Source organism: Saccopteryx bilineata, chromosome 5 (genome assembly GCF_036850765.1).
Source record: "Saccopteryx bilineata isolate mSacBil1 chromosome 5, mSacBil1_pri_phased_curated, whole genome shotgun sequence".
NCBI classification, from domain to species: Eukaryota; Metazoa; Chordata; class Mammalia; order Chiroptera; family Emballonuridae; genus Saccopteryx; species Saccopteryx bilineata.
Genome location: NC_089494.1, coordinates 1502948 through 1519932, shown reverse-complemented (window position 1 = coordinate 1519932; position 16985 = coordinate 1502948). Strand labels below are relative to the sequence as shown.

Here is a 16985-nt window from a genome sequence, read left to right as displayed (position 1 = left end):
GGGACCGAGGTCTGACCTGAGCCCACCCCGGGCTCCAGGGCCGCACGGGGACCGAGGTCTGACCTGAGCCCACCCCGGGCTCCAGTGCCGCACGGGGACAGAGGTCTGACCTGCGCCCGCCCCGGGCTCCAGGGCTGCACGGGGACCGAGGTCTGACCTGAGCCCACCCCGGGCTCCAGGGCCGCACGGGGACCGAGGTCTGACCTGAGCCCACCCCGGGCTCCAGGGCCGCACGGGGACCGAGGTCTGACCTGAGCCCACCCCGGGCTCCAGTGCCGCACGGGGACAGAGGTCTGACCTGCGCCCGCCCCGGGCTCCAGGGCTGCACGGGGACCGAGGTCTGACCTGAGCCCACCCCAGGCTCCAGGGCCGCACGGGGACAGAGGTCTGACCTGAGCCCGCCCCGGGCTCCAGGGCCGCATGGGGACAGAGGTCTGACCTGAGCCCACCCCGGGCTCCGGGGCCGCACGGGGACCGAGGTCTGACCTGAGCCCACCCCGGGCTCCAGGGCCGCACGGGGACCGAGGTCTGACCTGAGCCCACCCCGGGCTCCAGGGCCGCACGGGGACAGAGGTCTGACCTGCGCCCGCCCCGGGCTCCAGGGCTGCACGGGGACCGAGGTCTGACCTGAGCCCACCCCGGGCTCCAGGGCCGCACGGGGACAGAGGTCTGACCTGAGCCCGCCCCGGACTCCGGGGCCGCACGGGGACCGAGGTCTGACCTGAGCCCACCCCGGACTCCGGGGCCGCACAGGGACTGACAGATGGGCGAGAGCACTAAGGGGGGTGGAAGGGCAGGGGAGGGAGGGCTGGCCCCACAGATAACAGTGGCTCTAGTCTGAAGAGTCTCCTGCTCTTCTTGTTCATAACACCACACAAGGCCTCCTCGGATTGGGCACACTCTCTCCTCTGATGAGAAGAGGGGACACAGAGAGGACAAATGGCCTCCAAGGTGGCCCAGCTGTGGGGCAACTGGCCGTCAGGCATGCAGAGCCCTGGACCCTCCAATCTCAAGTCCAAGAATCCTGCCTCTGGCTGCAGGCTCGAGACCTGCCCCAGTCCCCCGCAGCAGCCCAGACTGGACTGTTCAGCGCCCCTGCCGTGTGCCCACCGTCAGCCACGTGCGGTCTGGGCCCGGGCTGCTCCCCGTGGAAAACCCTCGAACCCTCCAGGAGATGGGGGGGTCCGGTTCACCCCGTCCCCCACGCCCCCGCCAGACGAGACCTTCCAGCCTCTGACTGACTCTTTCTGGGACACGGAGCCAGACCCAGACCACGTCGTATCATGAATCAATACTTACAGCAGGTCCTCAAATTACGTCATTTCGTTCACCATCTGCTCATTGTAACATTGACGAGGAAAAATAATCAATTCCCGGCGGGGCCACTGTCCGTGGAGTGTGCACGGTCTCCCGCATCCGTGTGGCTTTCCTCCGGGGGCTACGGATGTGCGCGTGAGGGAATGCCATGTCTGCACTGTCCCATCTTCGTGGGTGTGGGCGGCCCCGTGATGGACGGGCATCCTGTCCAGAGTGAGTCCCGCCTCGCACCCTGAGCTGAAACGCATGGGTTGGAAAATAATCATCTTACTTGTTTTTATTAATCTATCCTGAATGTATGGGCAGCTCACATGGATTTCGATGTGTAATATTGGAAGTGCTTGGGGTCTTTATTTAGACGTTTGATGACGTTTCTGTGACCAGAAATGCCGTAGGAACTCAACTCTGGGTCGTACATAGCATGAGCCTCTGGTAAAATTGGCTTCCGATACTTTGTTTCGCTTCGTGTCACAGTTTCTAAGACTTGCTGCGTTCCTTCTTGCGGTTGAACAATCCCCATGTGTGGATAGACCACACTGTGTATCAGTCCCAGGCTGGGCTGTTCTCTCCTTTTGGCTACTGTGTATGGCGCTGCTATGAACATTCGTGTGCACGTGTTTGCGTGAGCACACTTTCTCTCCCTCTGGGCACACATCTGGGGGTGGAATTGCTGGGTCCCGCGGTCGCTCTGTGGTCGACTGTGAGGAACCGCCGACCGTTTTCAGCAGCGGCTGCATCCCCACCCGCAGCGGATGAGTGTTGCAACTTCTTGACATCCTCTTGCATGCTAGCAGCTCTTCGTGCTTGGGAAGCAGCATCTCATCGTGGCTGGTTTGCATTTCCCTGATGAGTTGTGAAGCCAAGCCTCTTTGTGCGTGCTTGGGGACCAAGCCTGTCCCCTGCAGAGATGCCAGGGGTACTTCCTGTCTGGCGTGCAGTGAGCATCCATGCTTATTCTTCATTGGACAATCTCATTTTTCTCTTCTGGGAACTGTCCTCTCCCCCCTTTGAGGAGCCGCCCACCCTCCCCTCCTCCTCTCCCTAACATGTGGTACCGGATGGAGGGCACCCTCTTCCTCCTCAACCATCTCCGTGGCCGTGGGACTGGCCAAGGGGTGACCATCTAGAAAGTCGGCCAGAAGTGAGCCAGGAAGCAGAAAGCCTCAAAACGGCTATCAGGGGCTGTGAGACAGAGGGGTGGTGGGACCAACAGCCTGGAACAGGGAGAAGCAGCCGTGAGCCAGGTCAGGAGGGCAGGAGGGTAGGAGGGTAGGAGGGCAGCACCCGGCCCCGGGGGGCCCAACCGGAGCCTCTCAGGTGTCATAGGGACCAAAGCTTCTGTTAGTCAGTGCAGCTGCCACAGACCTACGCGACTCTGAGTGGGTTTGCCGCCTTTGAGACGGAAGCCTTGGAAAGACGCAAAGCCCGCCCCCTTCCTTTCGGAGGCTGGCTGGTGACCTTGTGGGCAGGTGCCTGCCTGAGGTCCGGGACCGTCTCGTTTGTCGTGTGGAGCTATCTGCTTTGACATCACCCACGTGGGCCACTCGGGTGGCGAGGGGGAGCAGCCCACCGTGGAGCAGGCGCCTCAGACAGCTCAGCGTGGGCTTGTCCCACCGACGGACGTCCCCACAGGCCCTGGTGGGCATGGAAGCCCGGCTGTCACGGAGCGCAGTACCTGGAATGTCACAGGAAGGAGACAAGCACAGTGGGGTCTCCCGGGGGCCGGTGGGCAGCTTCTGGGTGGAAATTCAAACGTGAACTGCAGGAACCGAGGGGGGCTCTGTTGTTCTCTGCGAGCCCAGACCCAGTGCTGAGCACCTCTGCCGCAGACGGGGAAACTGAGGCTTGAAGGGGCTGACTCGCTCCCAGAAGGCCGCCCAGAATCGGGGCAGCAGCCTCCCGGTGTCCTGAAGAGTGGTCCTCAGTGGCTGCTCCCTCAGGGGACGGGCAGGGGGCCGCCTCCGGGCCGTCAGAGCTCACAGTGCCTTGCAGACTGGACACACGATACCCACAGCACTAGGAAATGGGTCAGAGAGCCCCTTCACACGTGGTATGATTTTTATGTGAATTTAATAGGAATCAACTCTTCCATGGAATTTAGGGGTTTGGCAAAGGTCTTCAATTGGCTCTTAAGAGCTTGTGGCTTGGCCAGCCCACATGTACTGGGAGGTTCCCTCAATTTGTAAGCCCAGAAGGAAAGATAGTATCGATGTTGCTGTACGATTTTCATTTATTCTGCTGAAGTTTCAGTCTTTGCAAACCAGAGGGGACAGTGGGTCTGTGTTCTCCCTCTGGGCGCCGGGCTCCTGACAATGCGGAGTTGGCTTCAGACCCATGCTTGTCCGCGGTGCGTGACCTTGGGGCTCAGGAGGAGCTGGGCCTTCGGACGCGGTCTGGGAGGCGCTCATAGAGATAGGCAGGAGGACCACTGAGAAGTGTGGCCGCCTGGGCCGTAGAGAGCAGGTCTTGAGCCACTGTCCCCTCTCCCTGGCCCTCCCCATCCCCGGCTCACACGGCCTCATCCAGGCTAAGCCTTGAGTGTTTGGTGATAGTGGTGTACCCCACCAGGAACAGCCACGGGCCCAGGCCCTGCCCGAGAGAGAGAGGGCACCTCAGTCCCGTGAGCCCTGGCCCCGGCATGCACTTCCAGACACCGAGTGACGTCCTGGGCCTATTGGCTGATCTAGAACGTTCCTTCTGTCTTGCCCACCACTGCTTTCCTGTGGCCCCGAGGACTCTCCCTGGAGACAGTGTGAGATCCACTGATGTGTCTCTTAAAAAAAAATACACAAACAAAACTTTATTTTGAGATGATCATAGATTCACAGGCAGTCGTGCGAAACAACACCCTGCAGGCTCCCCCGTCACCAGAGCACAGGGTCACAACCTCGAAATGAACATCAGTGGGGCCCACCTGTCTCACTCAGATGACACCTGTTTCAGGTGCCCCCTTCTGAGGATGTGTTTAGTCCTGTACAATCTAATCCCACGTGTAGGGTCCTGAACCCACAACCACAGTTGCCAAGACCAGCTCAGCCGTGGGCGAGCACGAGAGGAAGGCGCTACAGGACTTAAGAAAAAACACACACAAGACACAACATAGAGAAGAGATGGGTCCAGGGGACTCCCAGCCTCTAGGACTGAGAGCCCAGATCTCTGCAGCCTCATCGTGTGTACTGGTCTCTTTGCTGACCGAGCAGATTAGCAGAACCTGGGTCACATTAATCTACAGAGGATTCAGGTGCAGAGAAAGATGACCACCCAATGCCCCCCAGGCATGCAGGAAAATGGCCACAGGGATCAGCTGCTTCCTATAAACAGTCACCGTGGTCCTTGCCGGGGCGGCGTTCTGCCCCCGCAGGACTTGGCGTTCCAAAGTCCATACCAAAGACTTGTCTCAAGGCTGCAGTTTCAACTCTCAGCCATTTTCCCACAGCAGTGACTACAGCTGCACACAGGACCCCTCCTCTGCTCCCTAACCTGAACCTGGCCACCACCCAATGCTCTGCATCCCCACAGTCTTGTCACTGTGGTCATCGGAGCCCTGCATGGAAAACGCACCATCGTCCGGAGCCCCCGGGAGGGCGACGTCCCCGCCGGTGGACGAGAGTGGCCTTTCTCCAAGACGTCACCGGGTTTTCCTGTGAGTAGTGTGTTCCTCTGTCTTGCTGCGCCCGGTCCTGCAGCCCAGAGGTGTGTGAGTTTGTTCACACTCGCCTGTGAAGGGCCCCTGGGCGTTTCCAGCCTGGGGCTGCTGTGAGCACAGGTGTACAGGCTGTGCGTGGACACGAGTCTCCGTTTCTCAGGACGAAGGCCCCGGGGAGGGGGCCCGTGGGGTGTGGTAGGAAGCAGCCACGGGCTGCCCCTGAGCGGCTGCCCCTTCCACGTCCCAACAGCCGTGTGCGCGGGTCCGGCGTCTGCAGCTCGCGTGCCGGCCGGCCGTGTTGTCACTGCCGGATTCCAGCTGTTCTGGTAGGGGTGCGGGGGTGGTCCTCTCTTGCAGGGTGAGAGAACAGAGTCCCTGCAAACGCCCCAGACGTGCTCAGGGACCTTCCGCGGTGGAGGCTTCTTGCCAGGCACGTGTGGCAGGAGGATGCCGCCCCGGACTCTGTCTCTCCACGGACCCTCAGGCCCCCTTCACTCCCTGCGAGTCTGTCTCCGAGGCGGACCCAGCAGGGTGCATTTGTGGGCATTTCACCTGCAGTGCCCACCTGTCCGTCTCAGAAAGCCCCGGAGGCCTCCACTGGGCACATCCACCCATCCCGTCTAATTGGCTCCCTTCGCCTGGAACGCTCGCTGTCCCCTAGACCAGGGGTCCCCAAACTTTTTACACAGGGGGCCAGTTCACTGTCCCTCAGACCATCGAAGGGCCAGACTATAAAAAAAACTATGAACAAATCCCTATGCATACTGCACATATTTTATTTTAAAGTAAAAAAACAGAACGGGAACAAATACAATATTTAAAATAAAAAACAAGTAAATTTAAATCAACAAACTGACCAGTATTTCAATGGGAACTATGCCCCTCTCACTGACCACCAATGAAAGAGGTGCCCCTTCCGGAAGTGCAGCAGGAACTGGATAAATGGCCTCAGGGGACCACATGCGGCCCGCGGGCCGTAGTTTGGGGACCCCTGCCCTAGACCCTCACAGCAGCCCCTCTTGGCTTCAAGTCTCCAAGCAGGAGACCCTTTCCCCACAAGGGAGGCCTTTGCTGCCCCGCCAACCAGCACAGCTCCCAGCTGCCACTCCCTACTTCCTTCCTGAGGCTTTCAACCAAACCGCTTTATTTACTGCGTATTACCTGCTGTTTCCCAGCAGAGCGGATTTTCTCAAGGAGACAAATGCTTCCAGTGACTGTACAGGGGGCTGTGGGGGGTGGGGTCTGGGAGTAGCACCAGGGTGGGGGGGGGGGGACACTTCACCTTGTGTTTCCAGCTAGAGCACCAGGGAGGGGTTTCTCCAAGGAAGTGCTTGGCCCAGCAGCTGATGTAAAAGGCTCACTGGGGCCCCTGAGAGGTGGCTCTATTTTAGGTCAAGGTCAACATGGGGGTATGGTCCCAGGGCACTGTGCGAGCTCCCCCGTGGGTGTGAGGCCCCGCCCCTCCCGAGGAACGAGCACGAGCCCGCTTCTCTCCGGCTGGGTGCTTAGCAATGACGCGCTGAGATACGGCTGGTATTTCCTACCTAAATATTTTAAATAAAAAGAAAGGTCAGCATGCTTCCCACACACACACACACACCACCACCACCACCACCAGAAATAAAACTGTGGTGTTTAACACACTCCCTCTAAGACTTATCACCTGAGCAACTTTATTCCACACAATTAAACTTGCATTTCTACGCCCACTCACGCAGGGCGTAGACATGTTTCTGGGAAACAAACGTTTCCCTCACTGTGTTTTCAGGGGCGTTTGTCTGTGAAGCCTCGCTGAGCACAAGTACGAGACACGTGACTCGGTGAGTGTGCTTTGTCCCAGAGGCTGGTTGTGGCGGCTTCGGTCTCAGGGTCCCTTTAAACTCTTAAAATTGTTGAGAACCTCAAGGGGCTTTTGTTCCCATGGGTTATACGTATCAATATGTATCCTGTTAGAAATGAAAACTACGCCTGCAAAAACATTTATTGATTGACTCACAAAAAGGGATAAATCTGTTACATGTTAACAGCCTAAGAAACTGAAATTTTCGGACCAGGCAGTGGCGCAGTGGATAGAGCGTCAGCCTGGGATGCTGAGGACCCAGGTTCAAAAGTCCGAGGTCACAGGCTTGAGCGCAGGGTCACCAGCTTGAGCGTGGGATCATAGACATGACCCCATGGTCACTGGCTTGAGCCCAAGATCTCTGGCTTGAGCAAAGAGTCACTGGCTCAGCTGGAAACCCCTGATCAAGGCACATATGAGAAGCAATCAGTGAACAACTAAGGTGCCGCCACTATGAGTTGATGCTTCTCCTCTCCCTTCCTCTCTGTCTGTCCTTCTCTCTACCTCTCCCCCCTCAAAAAAAAAAAAGAGAGAAAAAAATGAAATCTTCGATATATAGTTAAGCAACTTCAACACGCCTCAAAGCAAAGAACACCTCAAAGCAGACCTGTCTCCTCACCATGAATTTCTGAACACTCGTTACATATGTAACTACTTCTGAGCACAATGTAACACTGTTAGGAACAAACAGTTCTGCCCAATTCTTCTCCTGCACTTGAAGTTTGTCTAAGTTACTTATCTGTTATCTATGTTTTTAATCAATTTCTACATATCTCAATCTCTGTCCTGTATCCCTAACCCTGTCCCTATCCCTCGCTCCAAGAGTGGAGCTGACCCATCACTGGGTACACGCGTTTTCAAATTTGCTGGGTGTTGGCGATTTATGGTCCCAAGGGGTGTTCCAGTTGACGCTGCCAACAGCCGGGCTCGACTTTTCTCCTTATCCTCAGCAGCACTTGGAACGCCGAGACTTCTTCGTTTTGTGAATCCTGTGGTCATGAAACGGAATTTTACTGTAGTTTAATTTGCATTTCTCCGATTTTCACTGAGGTCGATCCATTTTTCAAATTTATTTACCATTGGACGGTCTTCTCCCATAAATCACTGTATCGGCTCTTCGAAACAATGTTTGTACTGTTCACTATTGAATTTTGTTTTGTAGGATCGCTTGACGTTATTTTAATCCTTTCACTGTTTTTCTGGTACAGACATCTTTTTCCACGGGGTGCCATTTTCTTAAATGTGATGACGTCTTTTAATGTATAGTTTGCACTTACTTTTCATGCAAAAGAGTCATTTTTGTCCTTTCTGGTTTGCGTTTTGGGGGGCTTTTTTTTTTTACAGGGATAGAGATAGAGTCAGAGAGAGGGATAGACAGGGACAGACAAACAGGAACGGAGAGAGATGAGAAGCATCAATCATCAGTTTTCCATTGCAACACCTTAGTTGTTCATTGATCGCTTTCTCATATGTGCCTTGACCAGGGAGCCAGCAGACTGAGTGACCCCTTGCTCAAGCCAGCGACCTTGGGCCCAAGCTGGTGAGCTTTTTGCTCAAACCAGATGAGCCCGCGCTCAAGCTGGCAACCTCGGGGTCGGTCTTGAACCTGGGTCCTCAGCATCCCAGTCTGACGCTCTATCCACTGCACCACAGCCTGGTCAGGCTTTTGGGGCTTCCTTAATAAATCCTTCACTGCTGCAAAGTCACAAAACCTCTCCGTGTATTTCTCTATACAGGTTTTCAAGATTCACTCCCCACTTAAGTTTCGTTCACCTGGATTTTACCGTTGGGCATCACGTGAGTTGGGAGCTTATTATCTTATTTTTTTCCATGTCAGTAGCAGATTTCCCAGCATCCTCCACTGAATCCCCCCCCTCCACCACACCCTCCTCCAACCTGGAGTGGTCCCGCCTGTCTGGGTAGCTGTTCTGGGGAGCTGTGATCCTGTTGCTCTGGTTGTGGGGTGCTTATTAAATCCTGTGGGTCCAGTCGCCAGACAGGGCTGACCAAGTTCTCCAAACTCTTAACTGGTTTTCTGCCTGCTTGCTCCCCGTGTGGGAAGAGGAGCGTGGGCGTCACCGGCAGCATTTGCGGGGTCACATGGTTGACCTTCAGTTCCCCCAGGTCCTGCTTCCTGTGTGTAGGGTCATTAATATCCTCTTGACGAGTTAACCCTTCTGTCACAATGAATCGTTCCTCTGCTATCCTGGTCCTATTCTGTGTCCTGAAGTCGACTTGGACATGGACAGACCCATACCACCTTTCTTATGGGTAGAGTCCCAGGATATATTTTTACATTTTTTTACTTTTGATCTACCTGGTCCTGATGTTTAAAGTGCATTTCTTGCAGACGGCTTATACATGGGTCCTTTTCTCTTTTTCTTCTTTTTTTTTTAAAGCAGTCTGACAGTTTTTGCCTTTTATTTGAAGCCCTTAGACCATTTATACTTATTGTAATTTTGAAACAATTCTTTCTGTGTTTTATCTCCCACAATACCTTATTTATTTATTTATATATTTTAACTAAACAGTTCATTTCCTTCGAAGAATTTAGAACGCAAGGGCTTCATAGTCACCCAGGGAGCTGGTGAGATGGGACGAGGGTTAGGTGGGCCTTGTGGAGTGTCTGTGGTCTGCTTGGGGCTAGTCTAGGGGGGTCTTCGGGGCTGCAGGGACATGAGAGGAGGTACAGGAAAGTGTGGGTGCAAAGGACTTTGGCACAACAGTGCCCCTGTCCTGGGCTGGCAGAGCCCCACTCTCTGGGCAGGCCCATGCCAGGTCATTGCCCCGGCTTCACCCGGGGCCCACGGCTGCTCTCAACAGAGCAGTGCTGGGAACCTGGTGGGAGATGCAGACACTGCCCACTCGGCTGCCCGGGCTCGCCTGCTGCCCTCCTGGCACCTGCTTCTTCCTCTCTCCCTCCAGAGAGGCACCTGGCTATTTATCTCTCTGGGAACCACTGAGTGTGGACCCCAAGGGAGCCCCAAACAGGGTGGACGCCAACCCAGTCCTCCAGTGACGAGCCATGGGAGTCTGCGGTGACTTTCTCCACCTCTGACGGCGTCCTTCTCCTCAGTGGAGGGGCACGGTGGCAATGAAACCCCCTCGCAAGCTGCCGTCAAGACCAAGGGCCTGTGTGCGGATGCAGTGTCCACTGTTAAAGCTCCTTCAGTTGTTACTTCCAGTGAAACAGTGTAGGAGGTCTGGAAACCCCCTTGGCCTGTGTTTTAGAGGCAGAGAGAGGAGATGTGACCTGAGGAGTCTGTCACTCAGACCCAGAGGTGGTTTGGGGACAACTGCCACTCAACTGGGCTTTTGCTGAAGGAAATAGCAGATGTATAATCTGGTGGCAGGTAGGATAAGAAAGAGAAAACGGGGAAAAGGGGCCCACCCAGGACCCCTGTGGCATACCTCCTGAGGTCCGGCCCATGGGGCGGGTGGGGCACAGCCCATGGGTAGGAGTCAGTGCTTGCAGGAAGGTGGGGTCACATCAGCTCCCAGGGGAAGGTCTTGGGGTGGGAGGGGCAGGGCCCTGAGCCCTGGGCCCGCTTGGTAAGGACTGAGGTTTCCAGTTTGGGTGAGCTCAGGGTGAAGCAAGTCTTCTGGCTGCAGATCAGAGCCCAGGGTGTGAGCATGGGGACAGCTGCAGGAGTGGCTGGTCAGCGTGTCCCTTTTCTTTTGTGTCAATTGGGGGAAAACCTTCGTCTAGCAGATTGTAGGCTGACTGGTCACATGGAAAGGCTGCCGTGTGGGCTGTAGGGAGCAGAGACGGGCTTGCCCAGGGCAGGGCTCCTGGTACTGAAACACAGCCTCCTGGCCTCTGCTGGGCCGGGGGCCTCTGGCGGCAGGAACAATGTCCCCGGTGACCCTGGTGTCCCCGAGGCTCTGCTGCAGCTGTTTGTATACCTGCAGCACAGGCTTCCCTGGAGCTCGCTGGGGCAGATGGCCAGGCCACCCTCCTCACCTCGGAGCCCTCCTCACCATGGAGCCCTTCTCACCTCGGAGCCCACAGAGGACGCCCGGCCACGCCCAGGCTGCCCTCCTGGCTCTGCTCTGCTGAGGTCGGTCCCTGGCAGCGAGCTCACCAGGTCGGTCCCCAGCAGCGAGCTCACCAGAAGCCCGTGTTTGCTTCTCATCTGTTTTGAACGCAGATGGTGTTTGGTGGCTGCCATCCCCGGGTGGGAAGCGGCTGAACCCCTCGGGCAGAGCGCCAGGAGACAACCCACCCCAGGACGCGTGGCGCCAGCTGTTGGGTAACACAGCCCTCCGTCCCCACTGTCTTCCTCCCTGACATCGCCCCCCCCAACACCCACACAGCCCTGCGGCCACCTTGCTTCTTACGTGGGCTTTCAACGCGTGCCATTCACCTCACCCGTCAAGGCCTGTGCCTCTTGTCTGTCGGCACTTCTGCCCGCGCCAGCTGGTTCCATCATGGTGCCGGGAATGGCTCGTCCTGTCCTGGGCCACCGCCATTCATAACAGCCAGTTGGCGAGAGGCAGGGTACAGGTTCGTGATGTTCCGGCTGCAGACCACGGCTGAGGAGGGGGGCGCCCGCAGGACCGGGCATGCCAGTGGGGAGGCGCAGGGACATGCTGCGTGCTGGTGAAGAGGAGGTGCTGGTGTAGGGGGGGCTTGCTGGTGAGGGGAGGGGCCACACTGGTGTAGGGGAGGGGCCACGCTGGTGCAGGGGAGGGGCCACACTGGTGAGGGGAGGGGCCACGCTGGTGTAGAGGAGGGGCCACACTGGTGTAGGGGAGGAGCCACGCTGGTGTAGGGGAGGGGCCACACTGGTGTAGGGGAGGGGCCACACTGGTGTAGGGGAGGAGCCACGCTGGTATAGGGGAGGGCCTATGCTGGTGAGGGGGGCATGCTGGTGTAGGGGAGGGGCCACACTGGTGTAGGGGAGGGACCTCACTGGTGAGGGGAGGGGCCACGCTATTGTAGGAGAGGGGCCTCACTGGTGAGGGGGGCATGCTGGTGTAGGGGAGGGGCCACGCTGGTGTAGGGGAGGGGCCACAGTGGTGAGGGGAGGGGCCACGTTGGGAAGCAGCTGGAGCCCACGCTAAATCCATCCCCCCTGTGGTGTGGGTGTGCTGGCTGGTCAGTCAAACCTGCTGCTGCGCGGACAAGAACAAGATCTTCTCTTCTTGTACATCGCAGCTTCTCCAGTTCCGAAGCGAGGAGACAGCTGTGCCCCTGCTCTTACCCAGCAGATGAGACCCCACTGGGACACACATACACACACACACCCGCTTGCAGGATCCTCCTGACACCTGCCGCGCATCCGCTGTGCTCAGTGGAAGACACGAGCCTCACAGAGCTGGCTGTGGCCTGCGGCTCGTTTCTCTCAGCTGCCCCGAGACATAAGTGCTCTCACTACCCCCGCTTTGCCCACCCCTCCCCCACCCAGAGAGCTGAAGTCGCGTGTCCAGGACCACAACATCGGCAGGAGTCTGAGCTGCACTTTACGCAGCTCGGGTGTTTGGATCGCTGATGTTATTCTTCTGCACGGTCAACACCCGAGTCCCTACCCAAGCCAGTCGTCTCAGCCCCCATCCCGGGAGTTAGCTCGGGGTGTTCAGAGACGTGCTGTTGCCCAGCACGGAACCTTTGATGACCTCTTCAGAAGGTCAGAGGCCCTGCCCCAGGGAGGACTCCGTGGTCTCTGGGTCTTGTCCCACTCTGGGGTCCTAGGATCCTGGGAATCACACACGGAGGCTGTCCTTCAAGCACGTGACGGTGAAGCTCCGGGCCAGCCTCCGCGCCTCCGTGTCACCTGGACCGCACGGGAGCGCAGTGTGGGGAGGTCAGTGCCATCTGATCGGTCCTGGTCCTTCTGCACAGCCTGGAAGGGAGACGTGTTCTCCTCTGGAACCTTGTCAGCGCCGAGGACAAGGGCTCTCTCCCCTGCCTGGGCCCACCGGGCGCCTCCTGGTTCTCCCAGTGGTTGTATGTGAACGACAGAACCGTCGTGTGGCAGGGGCGGGACCTGAGGAGAGGAGGCCAAAGGGCAAGGGGTGCAGGACACGGTGGCCTTGGCACCTGGGGCTGGAGCCACGGAGGGAGGAGGCTGGAGTCACAGGTGGATGGAGCCAGGGCAGGTGTTAGGGGCAGAAAGAGGCAGCAACCCTGGGGCAGGCGGGGGAAGGTCCAGGTATCGGCATGCGGGAGGGTGAGGAGGGCCGTTCCTGCCCTTCGGTTGGTGGCAGGGCCAGGTCCCAGGTCCTGAAGAGACTTGTGGGACGTTGAGCCACCTCTTTGGCTTGTGACCGCCTCCCCCTAATCTCTACTTACACGGACACGTTGCCTCCTCCTCCTCCTTTCACCCTGCCTTCTTCCCGTCAGACCTGTGGTGACACTGGGGGCACCCAGATAACCCAGGACTATCTCCCTGTCTCAAGACCCTTAGCTTAATCCCGTCAGCAACGTGCCCTTTGCACGGGTTCCGGGGACTAGGATGTCACGTCTCTGGGGCTGTGATTCAGCGTGCCACACTGTCCCCAGGCCAGGGCCGGGCAGTGCCCTGGAAGCAGCACTTCGGTGGGGAGTGGGGGGGCGGGGGGGGGGGGACAAGAACCTGAGTGGAGACTGATGTGTAGGTTAACATACAGGCCTGGTGAATTACCGCATCGGACTTGGGGTCACCAGAGAGTGACGGGGATACCATGGGTCCTCATCCTAGGGCACAGGAAAGGGACAGAGAGGGACCAGGGGAGTAAGTCTGCCTTGTGTATGGGTCGTGGGCTTGTTCCTTCAGTCTGGGCCTCGTGTCTATCATCTGTTCCTCCCCTCCAACAGTCTTATCCTTGGACTGTTTCCATTCACCATTGACCCCCCCCCCCCAGGCCTGGCACACACAGGACACTGGATAAATATTTGTGTAATAGGCAGATTACCTTCTCTCTAGCAATCTGAGCTGAAACTAACATGAAATGAGATTTCTGCAAAACTGCCAAAAAGTTATTGTTCAACTCTCCTTGCAAATTTCTGAACTCCTGAGGCCAGTACATTAAAAAAAAAAAAAAAGTCATGGAATTCAGTTTTTGACCTTGTAATCCTTGCCTTATCAGGAAAATACTACAAAAATATCCTCTAACGCACGGCCTCGTGAATGGAGGGCCTCGTGTCATTAGATTTGATTAGTAAAAAAATCAAATATGAACAGATATCCTGGGGTGACTAGTGGTCCCCCAAAAGGTGTGTCCACCGGGACCTCATTATGTGATCGTATCTGGAATAAGGATCTTTGCAGATACAATCAGGGTACAGATCTTGAGAGGAGAGCATTCTAGGTTGTCTGGGTGGGTCTTGAATCTGGTGACTGGCGTCCTTCTGAGACTCAAGAGAGGGAGATTGGAGATGTAGAGGCCACGTGAAGATGGAGGCTGAGGCTGTGTTAGAACCCATCAGAGAAAAGACCAGTGTAACAGGCTCTATTGAAAGGAAGAGAGGAACCCTGCCGGGCTGACTCGTAAGGGAGAGTCGCACCAGGCACAGGCTAGGACGTGCTTTTTTAAGGGTTTAGGGGCGGGGGAGCAGGAAGGGTCGTGGGGCATTTAGCCGATTGGCTACTGGACAGAGGATGGTCTTTCATGGAAGTTTGAGTATGTTTAACTTCTAGCGGTTTCCAATCACCCAGGACTCCTCGGCGTGTGACGTCAGACATTCCTCTGTGGTTGGTCATCTGTGGCAAGCCCTGAAGCGAGACTTACCCGCAGGGTGAAAGAAATGAGACCTAAGAGGTTGGACTGGGGCAGCCATGAACCCAGAAGGCCTGGTGCCCCTGGGAGCTGGAAGGCACTCTCCCCCCGGAGCTCTGGAAGGGGCGTGCCTCTCCCTGGACCTTAGACTCCCAGCCTCTAGAAGTGTGAGACATGGGTTTCCTACGGCTTAAAGCCGCCACGTTTGTGGTGTTTGTTACAACCACCACAGGTAACTCACCAAAGACACGCTAGTGCCAGGCGTGTAGTCTCCGTGTGCATGCGCCTAAGGCTGCCGACGCCTGGGGGTGGGGCGGAATGCTGTGGTCAGTAGGAGGCAGAAAGCCCTAATCGAGCCACAGAGGGGAGCGGGTTTGCCGAGACTGGGGTGCCGGCGGCTGTGCTCAGCCAGGCTGACCCGGCGACTCGTAAGTCTGACCGAATGGTCCTCGGGTCCAGTCCCCACTGACGCGAAGTGTCGAGGGGACAGTGGTGGCCCCTTCTGTTCCAGCTGAACGCGGGACGAGGTCCCAGTGGGACGGTCACATCGCCTGTTCCCTGCGGCTGATGTGTTCCTCTTACCGGCTCTTTAAAATCTGAGCGTCTGAAACTTGATTCGGGCAAGAGAACAAGGAATTAAAACAAATGTGACTTCCGCTACTTAGTCAATAATGGGGAAAGGGAGTGATGGGGACAAATAAAGAGTGGATGAGCCCTGGACGGTTAGCTCAGCGGTAGAGCGTCGGCGGGAGTCCCGGGTTCGATTCCCGGCCAGGGCACACAGGAGAAGCGCCCATCTGCTTCTCCAACCCTCCCCCTCTCCTTCCTCTCTGTCTCTCTCTTCCCCTCCCACAGCCGAGGCTCCATTGGAGCAAAGAAGGCCCGGGCGCTGGGGATGGCTCTGTGGCCTCTGCCCCAGGCGCTAGAATGGCTCTGGATGCAACAGAGCGACACCCCAGAGGGGCAGAACATCGCCCCCTGGTGGGCATGCCGGGTGGATCCCGGTCGGGCACATGCAGGAGCCTGTCTGACTGCCTCCCCGTTTCCAGCTTTGGAAAAATGAAAAATAAAATAAAATAAAATAAAAATTGTGGAATGAACAGACCTGGAGGGGGCATCTGCACAGTGGGGGAGCCCCCAGGGAGAAGAAAGGGACCAGGAGGGGAGGCCGCTGGAGGGGGAGGGGCAGCAGAGAGAGGGGTGCCCCCAGGAGCACTGGAAGCTGCAGAGGGCAGAAGGGAGGGGCAGGCTCTGAGAAGCAGAGGCAGCAGGAGGACTGGCCCAGAGGAGAGGAGCCCGAGAGGGGCCAGCACTGCCCACCTGTCCAGCCCCTGTCACACCTGGCCCAGGTGCCTGCTGGCCTGCCTGACTGGGAGCAGCAACCCCACGCCCATCCCCCTCTCGTGACCCCCAAGACCTCAGCTCCAAAGGTCCCCCTTCACACCATCCTTAGTCTCTATTCTGGGGTCTTGCTTGCTTCCAGAAAGCACACACACATTCTATCAGGGAGTAACCACTTTTAGCTTTTCTAAAAATAAAACTTTATACAGTATTTTAGAATAGTTTTAGATTTGTAGAGAATTTGCAAAGACACGGCAGATTCCCATCCACCCGGTTTCCCTCTCGTGTCAGCGCCCGGTGCTGTGGGGTGTGCTTGCCACCGTCTGCAAACGGACGTCTGCCCCCGTGAGAACAAAGGTGCGTGCCTCCTTCAGGGTCCCTCGGCTTCTCCCCGAGGGCCTTTCCCTGGTCCCGGCCCCATCCCGGGTCCTGGTGTCTTTACTCAGCACGGCTCTGCAGGCTCCTGGCTGTGAGCGGTGAGCTGTGAGCTCCTCGGACTTGCCTTCTTTCTGATCACTGGGTAAGTCTTAGGGAGGATGGGCCAGGCATGTCATAGAAAGCCTTGATGTTCTTCTGATTAGACTGGACTGTGTGTTTCGGTAGGAAAAAAGCATGGGAGTAGCAAAGTGCCCTCTGGTCATACCCGGACCAGGGGCCCCTCCTACCCTTCCTGTCCACATGACACATCTCTGTTGGTGTTGGCCTTGGTCACCTGGCTGCAGAAGCATGTTCTGGCTTTCCCCTCAAAGAAGTTGCTTTTTTCCTTCCATTGCATACCATCTGCTTTGGAGGAAAGGCACGCTGCTCGGCCCACAGCTACACTGTTCACAAAAATTAGGGGGTCAGGGGACGTGCAGATACTCCAGTACTCTCAGCCTTTTGTCGAGTGCATTTCCACCAATGAAATAAAAGTTGGTTTTGCATCTCCTTTGCATAATTGAACAACTTTCTTTGACTTGTCATTGGCTTTTCTGATGTTCTTGTTTAATAAAAATAAAAACATCAAATGCTTCTTTTTTTTATCGCTTCATATTCATTTTGAAATGTCCCCTAACTTTCGTGAGCAGTATACTTTCTGCCCCTGTGCCAGAAGCAGCCGTTTCTCCAAGGAACCAGGTTCCTTTTGATTGCAGATGGTGT

The 16985-nt window shown here is 56.7% G+C and overlaps 1 long non-coding RNA gene across 5 annotated transcripts; it reads left to right on the top strand.

The window, feature by feature from the left end:
* The first annotated feature begins 4714 nt into the window (after positions 1-4714).
* LOC136306344 (uncharacterized) lies at positions 4715-15604 on the top strand. Of its 5 annotated transcripts, none has more exons than XR_010725638.1 (6): positions 4715-4960; positions 6732-6783; positions 8540-8600; positions 10955-11310; positions 11965-12610; positions 14444-15604. It is a non-coding gene; the product is annotated as an uncharacterized lncRNA (long non-coding RNA). The 5 variants fall into 5 exon arrangements; XR_010725636.1 differs by having other exon boundaries at positions 11965-12753; XR_010725637.1 differs by adding an exon at positions 10721-10864 and having other exon boundaries at positions 11965-15604.
* Positions 15605-16985: the final 1381 nt, after the last annotated feature.